We start from the raw sequence: 17,140 nt of genomic DNA on the forward strand, positions 1-17,140 counted from the left end.
TGTGTTCAGCTAATATAATTTTTGGTATTACTAGTGATAAGAACCTTTGCCCTGAAGTTTAAATCCATGTCTGGGGGGAGAAAATACAAAACAAAAATTTTGAGTCCATGAATTAGCATTATAGTAAAAGCTGCAACAAGGACCCAATAAGCACCCCCGATGGCAAATGTTATAATCCACAAATAAGGATATCTGTTAAGCCAAGGATTTTATGTTTGTGGTAATATTATTATGCCTGTGCATGATAATGTCTGCTTAAATACAAATGTGCTTCAGCCTGTAGCACTCATAGATTTCAATGAAACACGAGTTGTTCTGAAAAGCCACAGAAGCACCCATATAGTACGTGTTTGATACAAACGTCTAAATCATCACTTATACACTAGTGCCCTTGGGAGCCTTTTGCTTTTGTATTTTCTCCCTTATCATCGAGTTGCTATTCTGTCCCTCATGCTGAGCTTGGGAAATGAGCCTCTGTGTGCCGATTTGTCCTGGTCTTCCTGCCCGCTGTCCCCATAGACCACCTGCCTAGGGTAGTCATTGGAGTGCAGCCTGACATACGCTCCCATGCAGGGGGGGTAGCAGTGCCCTCCACAGGCCTTGACCCCCAACCCTAGCAGCCTTAATGGCCACTGGGCTGCCCTACTGTGCCATGCAGCCAAGCATGGCCCTGAACCACCAGACACAAACACTTGACCAGCATCCTAATGATTTTGTCACCGTCCCATCTCCTGCTCCTTTAGAAACATAAAAATATTGCTGCAGGCATCATGAACCCAAGACTTCGACCTTTGTGCACTATTTTCCTGAAAAGTTCTTCTAAAACATTATACAACCGTTTAACAGATAAAGCATGTTCACCCACCAAACTTTGTAGACCTGACGGAATACTGATTTCAAGATGTGATTTCAGCATGCATGTATTGAATGTACAGCATGTCTAGAATATTGACATATAAACAGTGTTGAAAGTGAAAACAGACTTTAGTCATGTGTGCACTTGAGTCAGAATGGCACAGGCCTAGATAAGCATCTGAAGTGTGCTTATGGATGCCCTCGTCCTTACACATATCCCTCCGACTGAGCAACCAAATCCTCCTTGGCGAGTGCTTCCTTTCAATTGGTGCACAGTCCCAGAGTGAAAAAAAAAATTACTTAAATATGAATCTAATTTAGAATCAAGAGGAGAAAATATAAATGGCAACCAATTCCAAGAACACTTTCATTACAGCACTGGGATTTGGGGACCTTTTGAAATGATTCCAGGAGGCTCCCAAAAGCTGAAGAATGGCTGCCGATTTGAAACCCAAATCAGTCATCCGACCCTAAGTAGTCCTCAGGACCCCCGACTGCTTGTGGCTCGATTTCTGCCTCCCAGTGATTTCCCATTGTGCACTCTTGCAGAAATAATACCGCAAATGTGGAGTCCCAGTTTTATACGCACTCCTATTAATTACATTAATCATATGTTGTTGTTTTTTTATTAATTAAAATCCCATTATAACACAATTATAACCTTCTTCACTTTTCACAATGCTGATATTGATGTTTAAATGTTATTGGCAGTTAAATTAGAGTTTGAAAATAATCTGAACTTTGCAATTCAGCTTCTAATCTAAACATTGAGCTGTACAACATTTTTTATCCATATTCCTACCAGATCAGAAATGTTTCACTTTGAAGACTGGATGTTCTCCACTGCTTCCCGAAACTGGATTTCAGCCCACAGAACTTCGCCTTGTCTGGATAAGATTCTAGAATAAGAAATAGAAAAAGAATTCCTGAAATTTAGAAAAACCAAGCAATTTATGAAATGCCATTAAAAAAATCTGTATTTAAAAAAATACAATACAAGAGTTCCTACGTCCTTTTAATAAGATCCTCTGAGTATTGCCAAAGTCCTTAAAGAAATCAAAATGATCTGGTTCTCACTAGAAGCAACTCCCTGATCATCACCACTGTCCAGCTAAGTTCCTTCTCCAGGTACCACACAGGAAACTGGAGGACAAGCACTAACACATATTTTCTCTCTCTTGCTCCTCCTTTCTCTTTCTCATGTTCTCTTGGCTGGTGCTTGTAGATATTTGTGACATAAAAAAAGGTGGCAGCTTTTGGGTGCAAAAAAGAGTCATCTCTTTCTCACCAACCGTTTCTATTACCATCGCTATTCCTGTATGGACCTTACACTAAATCCTTCTTTGTTTCTGCCTATTGACAGCTTTGTAGTAGCATCAATTTTCATGACAAATTTAGCAATTTAATTGAATTTATTTTCTAGCACATTTAACAATTCACATTGCCTTGAAGCAGCTTTACAAAAGTATAGAAAAATCAACCAATCAATAAATAAAAATGAATAAATAAATACATTTAAAGTTGAAAATTAATTTTAAAATAATTTAAAATTTAAAATACTACATATCTCTAACGTGTACATGACCCGTGAAATAGACTGAATGCCTGTAGAATTTATTTTTATTTGTGCTAAATAGGTTGAGGGGTAATTTAGTTTGCTGGGAAACTAGTGAATACATTATTAGATGACAATCAGACGTTTTTTTTTTGTTTTTGTATTTTGTAATGTAACCCATTTGTCAAGCTGTTGGGCTAGAAAACTCTTGATAGGCAGCTAGTGACTAGCAGGAGGTGTTTCAAATTCTGTTATATCTGGCAAGAGTGTGTGATTCAAGCCCTGCTCAACTGATCTGTGTCTTTTTATCTTTTGGTGTGGGTTTAAGCTAGCGTGATAACACTATCCAGTTTGTCCCAATTATTTTATTATTTTTTTGAAAGGATGGGTAACAAAATACACACACACACACACACACACACACACACACACACACACACACACACACACACACACACACACACACACACACACACACAAATAAAAAGAAAGTGACCAGGTCTAATAGTTTCTCTCACTTCTGCAACCAGAAATTTGTAGAGCCTTGGTGGAAGCTCCAACATACAACATCTCTGATGCATTCAGTGTGAGGTGCGATTACACCAGCACCACACTTTCACTTTAACTAGCTAGCTAATTTTAGTATGGTATGCAACTGTAGCCTTAAAATTAATCTGCATCATGGACAACAATGTACAACCTACATTATAAAATGTTCTGCTAATAGGATTCAAAATTCCACAGTATTACATCCTGTAGTTTTAACTGCACTGTAAAAATAACTATAAAATTAAAAGGTATCTGAAAAGTTATGCTACACGTCAGCTGTTAGCTATATCACAAAACTGTCTCTTCCCTGACCAAAGCTGACATTCTTCAGAGTGCTTCAAGCGTCAGCAGCCCTAGGGCAGGCGGCCCCTAAAAACATGATGGTAGCACTGAGAAAATCTCCGCTTTAGCTCCTAGTGTCCGCCCCTTGCTGCTTCCTGGCAGCTCACGCAATCCCTCTCCTCCAACACAGCATCCAAAAATAAAGACATTCTCAGAGTTCTGTAATGAACCGTCAAGCTCTTCAGCTCCAGGCTGTACACAAAAGATACACACCTCAGCAGAGTCTAAACTACAGTGCAGGAAAGAGTTCATGGACAGAAAACACTTCCTGTCGTAAATATAAGTCTGCGTTAATGGGATTTTACCTATAGAAGATACTTAGAAATCTGAAGATCTCATTAACTTTTATTGGCTAAAAGCTTTACAGTTACACATGCTGGAATCTGTATAAAACTTGTTAGCATGACTCATAGTTTAACCCTCTGTATGACAGGTATTTACAAGAATGTTATGCAGAAATTTAAGCACAGCATGTAGATGCTATTTGGCTGGTGCTGATGAAGAGATATTCTAATACAGCTATTGTATCATTCTCTTTTGATTTGCCAGAGGAGAATTAAGATCCTACAGCAATAAACAATTCAGCCTTAAAGCAATTACAAACAAAAGCTAGTCTTTTACAAAACAAAATTATTTTAACATCCACAGACATCTGTACACGTTCAGACTGAAATCAGATGAGCAATTACTTAGCCTAAATTCTTCAGCTTGATTTACTTAATAAAAAATGACAAGCACATTCAGAACAACCACAATGATAGTGTGCTATAACTAGAGGATCATTTGTTCGGACATACCTGCCAAAAAGGATTATAAAAACAAATGTGCGTGCATGTGTCTGTGTGTCTGTGTGTGTGTGTGTGTGTGTGTGTGTGTGTGTGTGTGTGTGTGTGTGTGTGTGTGTGTGTGTGTGTGTGTGTGTGTGTGTGTGTGTGTGTGTGTGTGAGAAAGTTGTACACCCATGCATGAGAAAATGTGGGATAAATTGGTGTAGAAAACTGACATCCTTTCTAGCCAATACTCACGTCTTTTGTTACATGCCACTCTGAAATGTGATGATATGTTTCTTTTGGGAATTTTTGCAACATGCTGGGAAAAGCAATTCGCCTTTAAAATGAATGCAGGGGTTGTGCATATGTCATTTCTTGAACTGTTGCTCGTTTTTATGACAGTTGCCTGACAACAACTGCAGCAAAAGCAGCAAAAGAAACAAAAGCCTGGAGCAGTTGGAGAAAGAAAGGAGAATTTCCATGCCGTTTCTTTAGCAACTCAAGTGGACTTTATGCTGTGGGGAAAGTGACCAGTACAGTATAGTTCAGGCATGACTGCGTGACTGTAGGCCCTCCAAAAAGCCTAGAAAAGCTGCTCCAGAAAAGGTGTAATTGTTAGGGTGTGAATGTGTGTGGGTGTTTTTTTTTTCCTTCTGGTTTAGGAGGGCAATCTGTTCCATGCCACTGACCACTGCCACAGTCTGACATGTTCTCCAGAGATTCTAGCAGCCATGGCACACTTTGACCCCTCCTTTTCCCCAACACATACACATACCCCTCCTTTACTTTTCAAGCCTCACTTTCCCTCCACCCCACCAGACCGCTGCTGGAGCCCAGTGGAGTGAGACGGCACTAAAAATTTCATTCTCTCAGCTTCTGAAAGAGCTTTGATTCTCAGCACCGCAGCTTTCGAAACCCCTGTCCTCACATAACCTACATGCAAAAATCCACCCTTCACTGGAGTACAGTAAAATATAGTGAAGACAGCATGCTCTCACAGGGGTGGTACCTGCCTGATGACGTGTAGAGACAAAAGGATTAGGGATGGATTTAAAAAGGAATTAGTTGCATCTGCCCTTGCAGCATCCAGTCCGCTGCTGCTGCTCCCGATCATGATAACACTCCAAATCTTAACCAGCTTTTCACCTCAGCATGGCCAAGAGGTAAAGAGCATAAAAATGATCAGGGATTTCAAAATTGGAGCATGGAAAAGCATACAAAGAAAAAGCTTGACCCTAAAGCCATAACACAAAAAGGCACATAGCATTTTTGGCACAAATCGAATGTGATGCACAATTTTATAAAAAGATCTTTCAAATTTCATTAGTAATTTTCAGATACTGTTATTTACATGTACAACATTATGATGATATTTTATTCATTCATTCATTCATCTTTAGTAACTGCCTAATCCCGGTCAAGCTCACCTGGATCCAGATCTCCATGAAAACTGGTGAGAGACAGGAATACATCCTGAATGAGATACCGGTTCATCACTGTACATTACATGAACATATACATTCACACATAGGGGGAATTTAGTGTTGCCAGTGTACCTACTGAAATGTTTGAAGAAGTGGGAGGAAACTAAAGAACTATGTGGAGAAGTTACATAAACATAAACTCCACACAGAGCAACACCACCAGGTCAATCATTTATTTCTTATTTAATTTCATCTTCTGAGCATCACACGCTTATAATTAACCAGATTACATAAAGTAAAGGAAAATATATATTCTATTTTACATAGTAAATGATGGCCTATTATTAAGCATATGATTTACACTGCAGGTTATAGAATATGGTCACAGATTTGTACTAGAGGTCTACAGCAGGCCAGCTGTGCATGTGTAAATGCCATAAATGGAATAAATGTGGCTAATTAAAATAGTGTTTCCACACAGATGTTAATTGGTTTTTTGTTCCACATGGGTGGATGTTCTAACATAATGTAAGACTAATCCCATCGAGTCGCTGCTATTTGTCCCTTCCAGAGCTGACAACTATAATATGTAAAACTCCGTCAAAGATAATTGGCAAGTATACAAAAAAAAAAAGAATTATGGTATGCCTTAAGCCATCAGAACCTCTTCCTTTCTTACAGTCTAAAGATGAAGTCGGATATTTCATTTAGCTGCCGATGGTGCACGGCTAATTTGAAACGTATTGTTGTAATTAACGTATGAATGCATGTTTAAGAAGTATCATTAAGTCCTAAAGGTGAAGAGAGCATTAACGGTGTGTTTATGTAAGGCCAACGCCCACTTCCTGGCTCACTCTGTCCTTCTGCTGCTTTTGCAACAACAAGCGCATGCTCAGACAAAATGTTGAAAAAAGCAAAACACTAGATCCAACACACAATTACACTCATCCTCCTTACCAGTAGTACTTGCACATGCATGACTGCTCAGACGCACTAATAAGAGTAAATTTTCACAACATTTATACGTGACCCCGGCTTAGTAAAATCAATATGCATAACACTTAGTGTAATGCCTATAGGGTACTGCATGTTTATTCCCACATGTAAAAAGACTCACACATCCTCCCAATGTGGTAAGTTTGAGAAAGCAGTGGAATACATGCCTCAATTAGGTCAAAATGAAGAGTTGCTTTCCTCCCCCGGCTGCTCAAACATAACAGTAACGAGGTGGGTTAAGGAAAACCGCCTACAGGCCTCTTTTTTCCTGGGCTTAAAGAAATGCTACTGTATGTGTGTGTGTGAGTGTGTGTGTGTTCTGTTCTTGTATCAAGCACACAAACAGCATTTCCCCCATTACTGAGCCAATTACTGAGATAAAGTGGACTCTCATGAGTAGGAGATTCTCTTCCTCCTTACCCTCCCCAACAAATCCAACATGACACAATGAATGTGACAGTTCTGTCAAGCAGGCCATTGTCATACACACAATGCCCAGCAGTGTGGGAGACTAATAGGTCTTATACAATCACACCGGTCCATTTATAGATTGCTACACAGAGCAACTGAGTTTGTTTTAACGTAATTTTAACTAACTTAAAGCTTTACTTCTTTACTTCTTTACTTCCCCTAGGAAAGTAAGATGGATCTTAATTTCCAAAACCAAATTATTAGCTTTCAGTAATTTTTTATTATGAGGGTTGCTTAATGTTTCATAAATTAATAGAACTGCAAAGTAGTGCAGATCCATAACTTGCTTTACTTCTACTATAAAAAAAAGAATAATAATAATAATAAAAACTTTTTGGTAAATTGTAAAATGTGTGTGTGTGTGTGTGTGTGTGTGTGTGTGTGTGTGTGTGTGTGTGTGTGTGTGTGTGTGTGTGTGTGTGTGTGTGTGTGTGTGTGAGGTAAGAGAGTCAGCTCCAAAGCACAGGGAATCCTACAGGAGTTCTGGAGCTGATTGGCCATGGCACTTCCTGAGTTCCAGCCAGAGAAGGATGTGACAGTGTGAAGTGATGGACTCAGGGGAAGGATGAGAGAAATAGTGCTACTAAATAAAGTCACAAGGCTTCTCCACTGAGCCTAGTGTGTGTGTGTGTGTGTGTGTGTGTGTGTGTGTGTGTGTGTGTGTGTGTGTGTGTGTGTGTGTGTGTGTTAGCCCTTTCACAGGTCCCTGTTTAAATGTGTTCAAAATGACAGTAAGTTTACTAATGACTAATGTACCATTCAAACATTACACTAAATTCTGAACCATCAGGCTGAGGTGAGCTCAGAAGAAAAAGATAAGTGAATTAATTGAATGAGTAACGTTAGGAGTGTAGACAGGGTAACAATGTGGCCCTGTGGGATTCAAAAGAGAAATTTTAATGCTCTAATCATAGCTGCCAGAGTAGCACTTCAAACAATGGTTTATTAAGAGGAGTTCATTTACATTAGACATCATTTTCATGGTTTTGTACAGATTTAGAGGATCCGCTGAAGTTGTACAAGCTTAGAAATTGACCACATTGTAAATGTCTGTATGGCAACTGTTTTATTAATATCGAAGGCAGCAAGATATAGAAATGTACAACTTCTAACTGTTTCTAAACAAACCTAAACCTGAAACATTGATTTCATTTGTGTGTGTGTGTGTGTGTGTGTGTGTGTGTGTGTGTGTGTGTGTAGGCCAGTTTCAGTGGAGTAAAATCGGAGTTGGACTGTTTATTATTGTTTGCAGCCCACTTGACTCCTGACAGAGACAGAAGGCGAGAGGAAGTGAGCTGGGTGCCATTAATCATGTTCTAGGGGCTGCGTTTCAGCAGCAGGGGCACACTCATCCACATTATCCATTTCCTGTCTGTCCTCCTGCTCCATAGCACAATAATAGAGGCTAGGGATATTCTGTTGGCTGTGTAAATCCTAACTCCACTGAGGAAAGGTCAATCTGACTTAAAATTGGACAAGAAAAAACTTTTAACACAGGCTTAATCAGAGTAATTATTTGAAGTACATTTTATCAGCCATCTTAAACAGGTTAACTAATCAATACATATGTCTCTGCAGGCAGAGGACAGGATTTAAACAGCTTAGCATAGCTTAATGAAGGGAATGATATTAGATTAACATCTTAAAAACAGATGATAGGAACATAGGTCATGTTCTTCTGTTCATCGGTTTGAACGTATGGAATAATGAAATATGAAAATGTATTCGAATTGAAAAGGTATTTTAATCTTTTAAGATTTGTGAGTCATTATAAAGGGTGTTACATTTGAGCTCTGAATGTAGACCAATGTAGACTCATAGACAGACATTAATAATGTAGCTGGATTTCTTCATAAACCCATAAAACTCTTCAAAACCCTGCTGTCTATAGCCCTATTCGGACGGGACTAGTTTTACAGGGGGTCGTTAGAGAAATGTCAGTTTCACAGACGTACTTCGTGATTTTAATCCCGTCCGAATCTGCCATGTCTGTCTTTTTCTCACACGACCTGTGCAAAAATCCCAGAGCAAATTACCTACTGTTTTTCAGCAAAATCGGCGCTCCTCTGAGAAATCTAATCTCATCTGAATGCGAATGTCTGTGATTGCCGAAAATGGTTTTTTTCCAAAACGCGTTTTCTTGTCTGTTTTGGTCAACGTGAACTACCGTATTAACCCTATAGCGCACCAGTATTCAAGTTTCTGCTTTCTGCACACCAATAATGGATGTAAATGTCTTTGTTACCCTGTGAATAAATTAAAAAAAAAATGAAATCAACAAGAAGAGCCAAATCACGTAAATTGTTAAGACTGGCTACTGTAATATCAGTTTCAGGTAAGAGTACTTTCATTTCTATAGTCAATTACATAACGTGAAAATTATATAAAAACGTATTTTTTTCAGTGGGTTTATAAGAAGTTCTATATAAAACCATATGATGTTATACATTTTTTATTGATCGGTCATATGACTATACGCAATCCACGTATCCTGGACATGTGGTCTTGTGCAACGCCCACATGTAAAACACAGACACTCCGACCTCCGTAATAAACACAGAGATGTTAGTCCCGTCCGAATCCATACTGTACATGTAATGACAGACGTCGGCTGAAAACAATTCTAACTCAAACGTCGTTTGGAAAACTAGTCCCGTGACATCAGCACATATTTCATGTCTCACATATTGCTAAATTAAATTATTTGACACAGATACTTCAGTTGAATTGAATCTGGCTTAAGAGATGATTTTATAATTTAATTATTTATATTTAGTCAAATAAATGTTTTACTAGATTAGTACACTGGAAACTACACAAAATGAATAAAAAATATTAATAACCCTATCTATTGAAATAGACTAGAACCTGGATATTTTATAGAGTGCTAAAAAGACAAAATAGGACGAGATGTCTGAGGGTTAAATAATTAATGACAAAGTACTTCATAGTTAGCCAGATAGCTTAAAAGCACATGTCAATTATAAAAGCAATGCTCATCAAGCCATCTAATTCTAGGTAGTCTATAAGGAAATGGACAATAAAATGCACAGAAAATTATTGCTCATGAATACAAGCAGCAATATGACAGAGAGCCAGTGAAAAAAAAAAAGGTTGATGTACAGCGATATGTAATCGGCGAGGGAAACATAATCTGTGATACCTGCAGCACCCAGATGTGTGGGCCCCAGCTGCTGCCCAATTAACTATGTTACTCTTCATACCTATGTGCATACAGGCTGGGACTGACAGCCATTTTCAGCCCATGCTGAGCCTAAATATCTAATTGCACAACAGATGTTGCAGCATTTCACACTTTGTTGAACAAATATTTCACAGTGTTGAAAACAGAACGAGACAGGCGGCCAGCATTAAAAAACACAAGATACCTGTAGCCTCTTATCTATACAGACAGAATGGTGACACAGATTTATTTCTACAGTGAAGTAACAAAATATGAGACTATGACACTGATCAGTGAAGTTATCCATGGAAGGAGGTAAGTAGATGAAGAAAGCCTAAGAGCTCATTCTCATAAATGGAGCATTCTTTGATGTATTTTTGTCAGACTGCCTGGCAGACGGCTTAGAAGAAGCATTGTCAGTCCCAGACAGACAGACAGACAGACAGACTGACTGACTGACTGTCTGTCTGGCTGAGTCCCATTGTTGAAAACATGCATGCATGAGTAATCTAGCTACAATGAAATATGAATATTTGAGAACACATTACATATAGTTTACACAAAAAAGTTTCTCAACAAAACATGATTTTTTTTTTTACATTCGATTTAATTTAAACTTGGTTCTCATTACAGTACATACTGTAGTGTGAATGTTTGAATTGTGCTAAATGAGTGTGATCCATTCATGTAGTATTAAAATGATCCAGTTATCTTATAAAATATTGTGAGGATGTTAGTGCCGATACAAAGAATAACAATAGTACAATAGTATTAAATTAACACTCAACCCCTGTGCTGGGGTGCGTGATTTATTTAGGAGTTTTAAAGCAAAAAGTGAGAAATAGTCGAAGGTTAATAGGCTAATACATTTAAAAAAAAATTTTTAGTAATTCATTTATTTGCAATTCAGATTAGATCACTATTTTGCTTTGATGTAAAGGATTGCTAAAAGTTTTACTATGTGTTATCAATTACCTGAGGCCAGCAAAGTTATGCAGTGAAGATGGTAGTTATAGATTGAAGTGATTTGATATTTTTAGGCCCCTACATAAAATTTTCACTGTAGTCCCAATTAAGCACGGATGGCAGAGAAATCCTTTGAGTTTCTCTCCGTACTCCAACCTCACACCGAGCGGGTGCTGTAGTAACAAACACCAGACTGTTGCATCTAACAAAATACAGTACAGGGTAAAATACAGGAAACAGAATTCAAAATGTTAAGCAGATATCAAAATAGTAGAGCATGCAGAGGTCCATGTATGTGTAGACACAGTACAAGAATGCCAGGGAGAATTCAAAAAGCAAATTAAAATAACCGAAAAATAGCCAAACAAAACATGAAGTCATGAAGACTTATCTGCTTGAAACTACACCATCACTGGAAGAGTTAAAACTGCAATAATCTTCAGTTGTTTAAAAAATGAATCATGTGCAAGAGTCAGACTTTGGGGATTGTGACGTTTGTTAGCGAAGAGAGGGAACGGCGCTATGGTTAGTTTTTGTTTAAAACTATATTTAAAAATGATATGAATACATTTATGTTATTTAAAACTCTAGATACTAGAAATGTGGCAAAATCAAAAGAGAACATTCACCACCATTTTACAGATTTAACATTTATATTCTGTTTTGTTTTTTTTTTTTCAAATTTTATTTTTTATTATAAAAAGAATCATAAAACGTCTTTTCTGGTTGTAATGAAACCTTGATATTCATCATATATAAGGTGCTGCAAATAAGTTGATTCTATGCTGAGCACATCCGCATCAGGTCAACTAGATCAGCATGGGGAAATCAAGGGCACTAAAAGCATATATTTTCCAGGTGACAGAGTTGAATGTACAACAGTTGTTGAACCAGAAACACTTCAACACCATCAATAACAAAAAAATAAATAAATAAATAGTAAAAAAAATAATAATAAAAGACTGGAAAAAATAAAAAACCATTAGAAACCTTACATGGCTGTGAAGCCAGAGCCATTATGAAACTAGTAAAGAAATAGAAATGATTTAATCATTTTATGGTCATTTAATTATTCCATTGTATTAATTTTATGCTCATCTAATCATCATTTGAGTCTTTGTTGATGGCAGCATAGAAATAACATAGATGATATGTAACAGCATAGACAAAGATATGTAACATTTTTGCAGTCTTGAAAAAAGTCTCTCCCTGTATCATATGTGAAATATTATACAAGTCTGTCTTTATTTTCTTTCAATATGTTTAACTGTGAGGTGACACATTGTGGGTTGTGCTAGCAGGAGAGCCACAGCTTGGTGTTGCACTTTATTTTGCTCTCTTCCATCCATGACGATATGTTCATGATTCAGAAAACTCTCTGTCATTCGTACATGATAGATAATCCACTTAGTAAAATAGTTTTCCTGTGAGTCACATCGTGTCTGATCTGGCGTGTGTAGTGCAGAAGGTGGTGGTGTTTGGAACAGCATAGTTTCAGTGCATTATGTTTAAACATGCATACCATAAAAGGTTTGATATCTGATAAAGCAATGATAACGGCTTGTCCCATGAGCCTGGGGCTAATGATTTTTCCACCAATTCCTACCAGTTTTTCCTACCAGTTTATTCATTGTTATGCGGGACAATTGATTTGACTTATTGTCAATATGAAACAATTTATCAAAGAATGATTCTTTATACCACCAATATTGATCCTCTGAACCCTACATTAAAACCTATACCTTGTTACAGCAAATTCTTGGAAATTGAGTAAACATTGTGTGATATAGTATAATGTGTAAAATATAGAGTGTCTAGTAAATATTCAACACTATTTTACATGTTTAACGTATTTTAACGATGTATTATGCTTTTCTTTTTTGTCCAAAAAATTTTAAATCTAGTCTTTTTGGGTTATAAACAGCAGAGAAGTAATTGGGTGGAGGGATTTCCCTGTAGTCCCATAGCAATCATATTAATGAGCAAAGACTGTGAAAACAAAGTTGGAGAGGAAAACAGGTCATTTCCGTGTACTAGACATCTCAGTCTACGCCATCATATCAATGTCTTCTGGTGAGATTTGGGTGTGTGGGCTGAGGCACAGATATCAAGAAGAGTGATTGCATTGTCTGTACTCAGTCCTCCTCCCATGTTCGCTGTTGTTCATGCCATTCAAACAGGCCTCCCCTCCAGTGGCTTGCTCAAGCTTGAAAGTGAAGGAAGGGAACCATGCAAAGCATGTTTTCTCCCTCTTCTCGTCCCTTCTGTAAAGCACCAAGAGAGGGGCGATTAGTGTCTGCTGCCTCTCAGAAAGTTCCAGATCGTGTACCAGGAGACACAAAAAGTTACCGCTGCACTGACAGCTTAAAAAAGGAGAGAAAAGCTTATGGAAAAAAAGAGGGAAAATGCACATGATGGAAAGCACACAAATGTGTCCTGAAGTATCACAATTCTGCTTAAACTACACAACCTTAGAGCTATTTAAGAGTTCCCAACAGAATGTGATACTTACAGTAGATGCAAATTTGCATTTAAGCTAAATCACTGGAACTCACTGTGGCCTAACCAAAGTCCCTATGACACTACAGTGCAGTCCAGAGTCATCTTCACCTAATTTAAGGTTTTATAGCTACCAAGAGTTCAATGCCTAGAAGAAGTGACATCTCAGTCTATTACGTCTTTGTTAATAACAGCACATTAAAAAGCAGCAGGTGAGAAGTCTCAGTGAAAAGTAAAAAACCAACAAGGACTGGTCAAGCCCCTTTGTGTGCTCTTCCTACTGTTCCTTCATTACAGAGCAAGCCAAGGCTAATTAGTGAGACCCCTTGCCATCTGGTAATTACCCTCATACATTAGCCCTGAGAAAAAAAAAAAAATTAAAACATGATAAAGTGCTTGAGAGATCAGTTATTCTTGCCTCCAAGGCTGCTTGCAACACTATGCTAACAGATGTCAGGCACGGCTAGCACCAGCCTTTTCTGAAGCAATCGAAGGCCTCCTGGACACTGGCACTCACAGATAAATGGAAATTATGGAAACTGTCTGGATTTTATCTCCCCAATTATTTTTAGGGTAATAACAAAGCACACTTAGAGATTATCTATAAAGAATAATGGTGGGCTATGCTATGCTAAGAAAGAAAATCACATATAAAACAAAGATACATCATATGTATCAAGCTGGGAACATTAATACAAAAAATGATTTTGGGTTCTGGTGTATAGAGAAATTTCATACAGCAAGGACCACCTGATGTCCTGCAAATGAGTATTACTCAACCTATCATAGGATGTTTGAGAGAAGCAGGGTTTCCCAGCAGTCCTGTAAAAGTTATGCCTGCACATATGCCCCTGTTTGGCAGCCCACGCCTGAGATAACATTTACCCCAACAATTCAACAAGACCAAGTCATTTCCACTCACCAGCCCCATCTGTTGCCCTGTACATATGCAATGATGTGAGGCAGTTAAAAGCATTTAGATCACTAAGAAGGGAATCATGAGAGAATGCATGTGGATCACCATCTTCATGAAAAGTAAAATCGCATCCATTATATGTGATTAAGCAGCTTGCATGAGGCCTCTGTTCCAGCAGTGTCAACTAATATCCTTAAAATAGCTCACTAAAGTCCATGGTGTGATAAAGCAGCAGGTACAATCATCAAGGTGACCTTCTCATCGCAATTTTCACACCTTTAACACATTTACACAAAACCGTAACAGGAAGCTTAACAGATTGGAATTTTGTCTAGAGTGTTTTTGTTTTGTGTTCTCACAACTGAGTAATGTTGGTAATGAAATAATAGTACAGGGTTTTACTAAAACCAAAATGGTATCAACACAGAGTTGATACTTAAGCCTCAATTTATTTCCACCCCAGGCCTAGAGGAGGTAAATGAGAAAATAATGGCATGCTTGCTTTGGTTTACAAATAAAGCCAAAGGCTAAGATCTGAATCTTCTTTAACTGGAATCTCATCACTTATCTTTGTTCATAAAAGTGTAATCTGCGGGTATATCTGGAGAGGTTCAGAAATGATTAGTAGCTTCCCATTATTTTTGCTTCCCTTTCTCTTTGTCTTCAATAAATAGCGAGAGTTTGCTTAAATGGTGCAGTAACAGGAGCAAATGCAGGGAGATTTGAGATTTTGTTGCTGATATGCAGGGAGAATGGATATGAAGACATAGAAAGCCACACTGAGTGTGATATAATCCCTCTTTCAGACCAGCATTATGTCAAAGTTTTGAAGCGTAAAAAATCACCATGGTGTCAGCACTTGACCTTCACACAAGTACAAAAAAACAAGACAAAATAATATCTGGATTGTTCCAGAGAGTTCTGATCAGATCTGATGAAAAGGACATGCTTGAATGTGTTGCTGCATAACAACTATTTGGAATAATGCAGTGTTAAAGTTTAGGGAGAAGAAACATGTAAAGTAAACTTGAAGCTTTAAATATGCACCACATGAGTACAGTATTTAAGAGCTCAGAAGCTGTGGGAAATAAGTTGAAAAATGTTAGAGGCTCTCCAGAGAGGACAGATACCCAACTAGTAAGGGTCAGACTCTAAGCTTATTAGCCATAAATGGTGTCTTCCACAGGTGAGGTTCACCCGACTGAAGAAATCTGCAATGACGTGTCCACACTAATGGACCACTGCCCTCTGAGCACAGAGAAGCATCCTGCCTAATTACCCTTATCTAGCAGCCAAACAAACTGCAACAAAAACATGCCTGCATGAATACATAAGCACTGCTGAACTCAAAAGGAGAAAAGTTCAAGCGTTTATTGTAACCCGCAGAAGTGAAATGCATTAATGGCCTGTAGGTTCATTTAGCATGCCGTGGGCAGCGCTGGACTTGGTAATTAGTGGCAGTGACCGGTCAGCAGTGTGGAGGCCTGTGCAGAGGCAGGTTGATCAAGGCACCCCTCTCTGACCCCCCAACCCCCCCTCCCCATTTCGACAGCTCCATTGCATCCTAAACAGCAGCTTGTGATTAACATTAGGAAAATAAGACAGGGCCACCCTGCTGACATGCAGTACCAAGCTGCTCCCCACTCCTCCTCCTCCTCCTCCTCCTCCTCCTCGCATACCCTAACAAGCACACATTTCTGCCTCCCTCAGAGACCTACACTGCATCACGCTCAGCAGATAACATCCCAATTAAAGTTCTGTTCTTAATTATTTTGTTACACATTATCACTTTTCCATGCAAATTTTTTACAATTGTGTTCTAGTGGCTGAAAAGAGGTAAACACTATTAACAAAGGGAGAAAGAGACACCTGTCTAAGTCAACAGACCATCTCTCTGCATCCTATTAGTGTGTACGGTGTAGTTACCCATAACATCCAAGAAGTACTTGAAACTGTACTCATGTAATAATTTTTAAGTGGTATTTTTTTTTGACAATCACTTGTATTTTGTGTAGTTTAGGGATGTTTGTGTTATTTCTGAAGACATTTCCATCCACAATACAGAGCGTGTGTGTATAGCATCTTCTAAATAGTAAAAATAGAAGTTATAATAAATAAAATGCAAAAGAAAAAGATATCATGAAAATTATAAAGCCATCTATTTATAAGTCTGCAGCCACATTTACCAACTTTCTGTGCAGATGTACCTAAATATATTCTACATAATATTGAGTTTATATTTCAGTTTTTTTTAATTGTCTAAGTTCTAAGCAATATATATATATATATATATATATAAAACACTAAATTGTCTTGTCTCTGCTCCTCCTCTTATACTTCTGAATATAATGCAAAGTGTTTTGCAGAACTGAATGTCTATTAAAAAGTGTTTGAAATTATACATCCATAACAAGAAAAGGCAGCCATATTAAATATCCATCGAGAGGCACACATGCTTCTTTCTGCCATTTCATTTCTCTAGCTCATTCCCTTGATGCTTATTAGGACAGAGAACACAAAGATGATCAGATCAGCACACCTCTTCTGCCTCTCCCTCGCTGTCTTAACTAGCCACTTAATCTGGCTGCTCTACACAAAAGCATACAAACCGCT

General features: G+C 38.1%; 1 protein-coding gene across 6 annotated transcripts in view; it reads right to left on the reverse strand.

Moving 5' to 3' along the window:
* Positions 1-17,140, reverse strand: part of rbfox3a (RNA binding fox-1 homolog 3a) — a 323,538-nt gene that overhangs the window by 277,336 nt on the left and 29,062 nt on the right. For all 6 annotated transcript variants that reach the window (XM_027177421.2, XM_027177424.2, XM_027177422.2 and 3 more), the window contains exon 2: positions 1,658-1,754. The gene's annotated coding sequence lies outside the window, so the exon portion shown is untranslated. The remainder of the gene's footprint in view (positions 1-1,657; positions 1,755-17,140) is intronic.

Source organism: Tachysurus fulvidraco, chromosome 8, assembly GCF_022655615.1.
Source record: "Tachysurus fulvidraco isolate hzauxx_2018 chromosome 8, HZAU_PFXX_2.0, whole genome shotgun sequence".
Taxonomy (NCBI): Eukaryota; Metazoa; Chordata; class Actinopteri; order Siluriformes; family Bagridae; genus Tachysurus; species Tachysurus fulvidraco.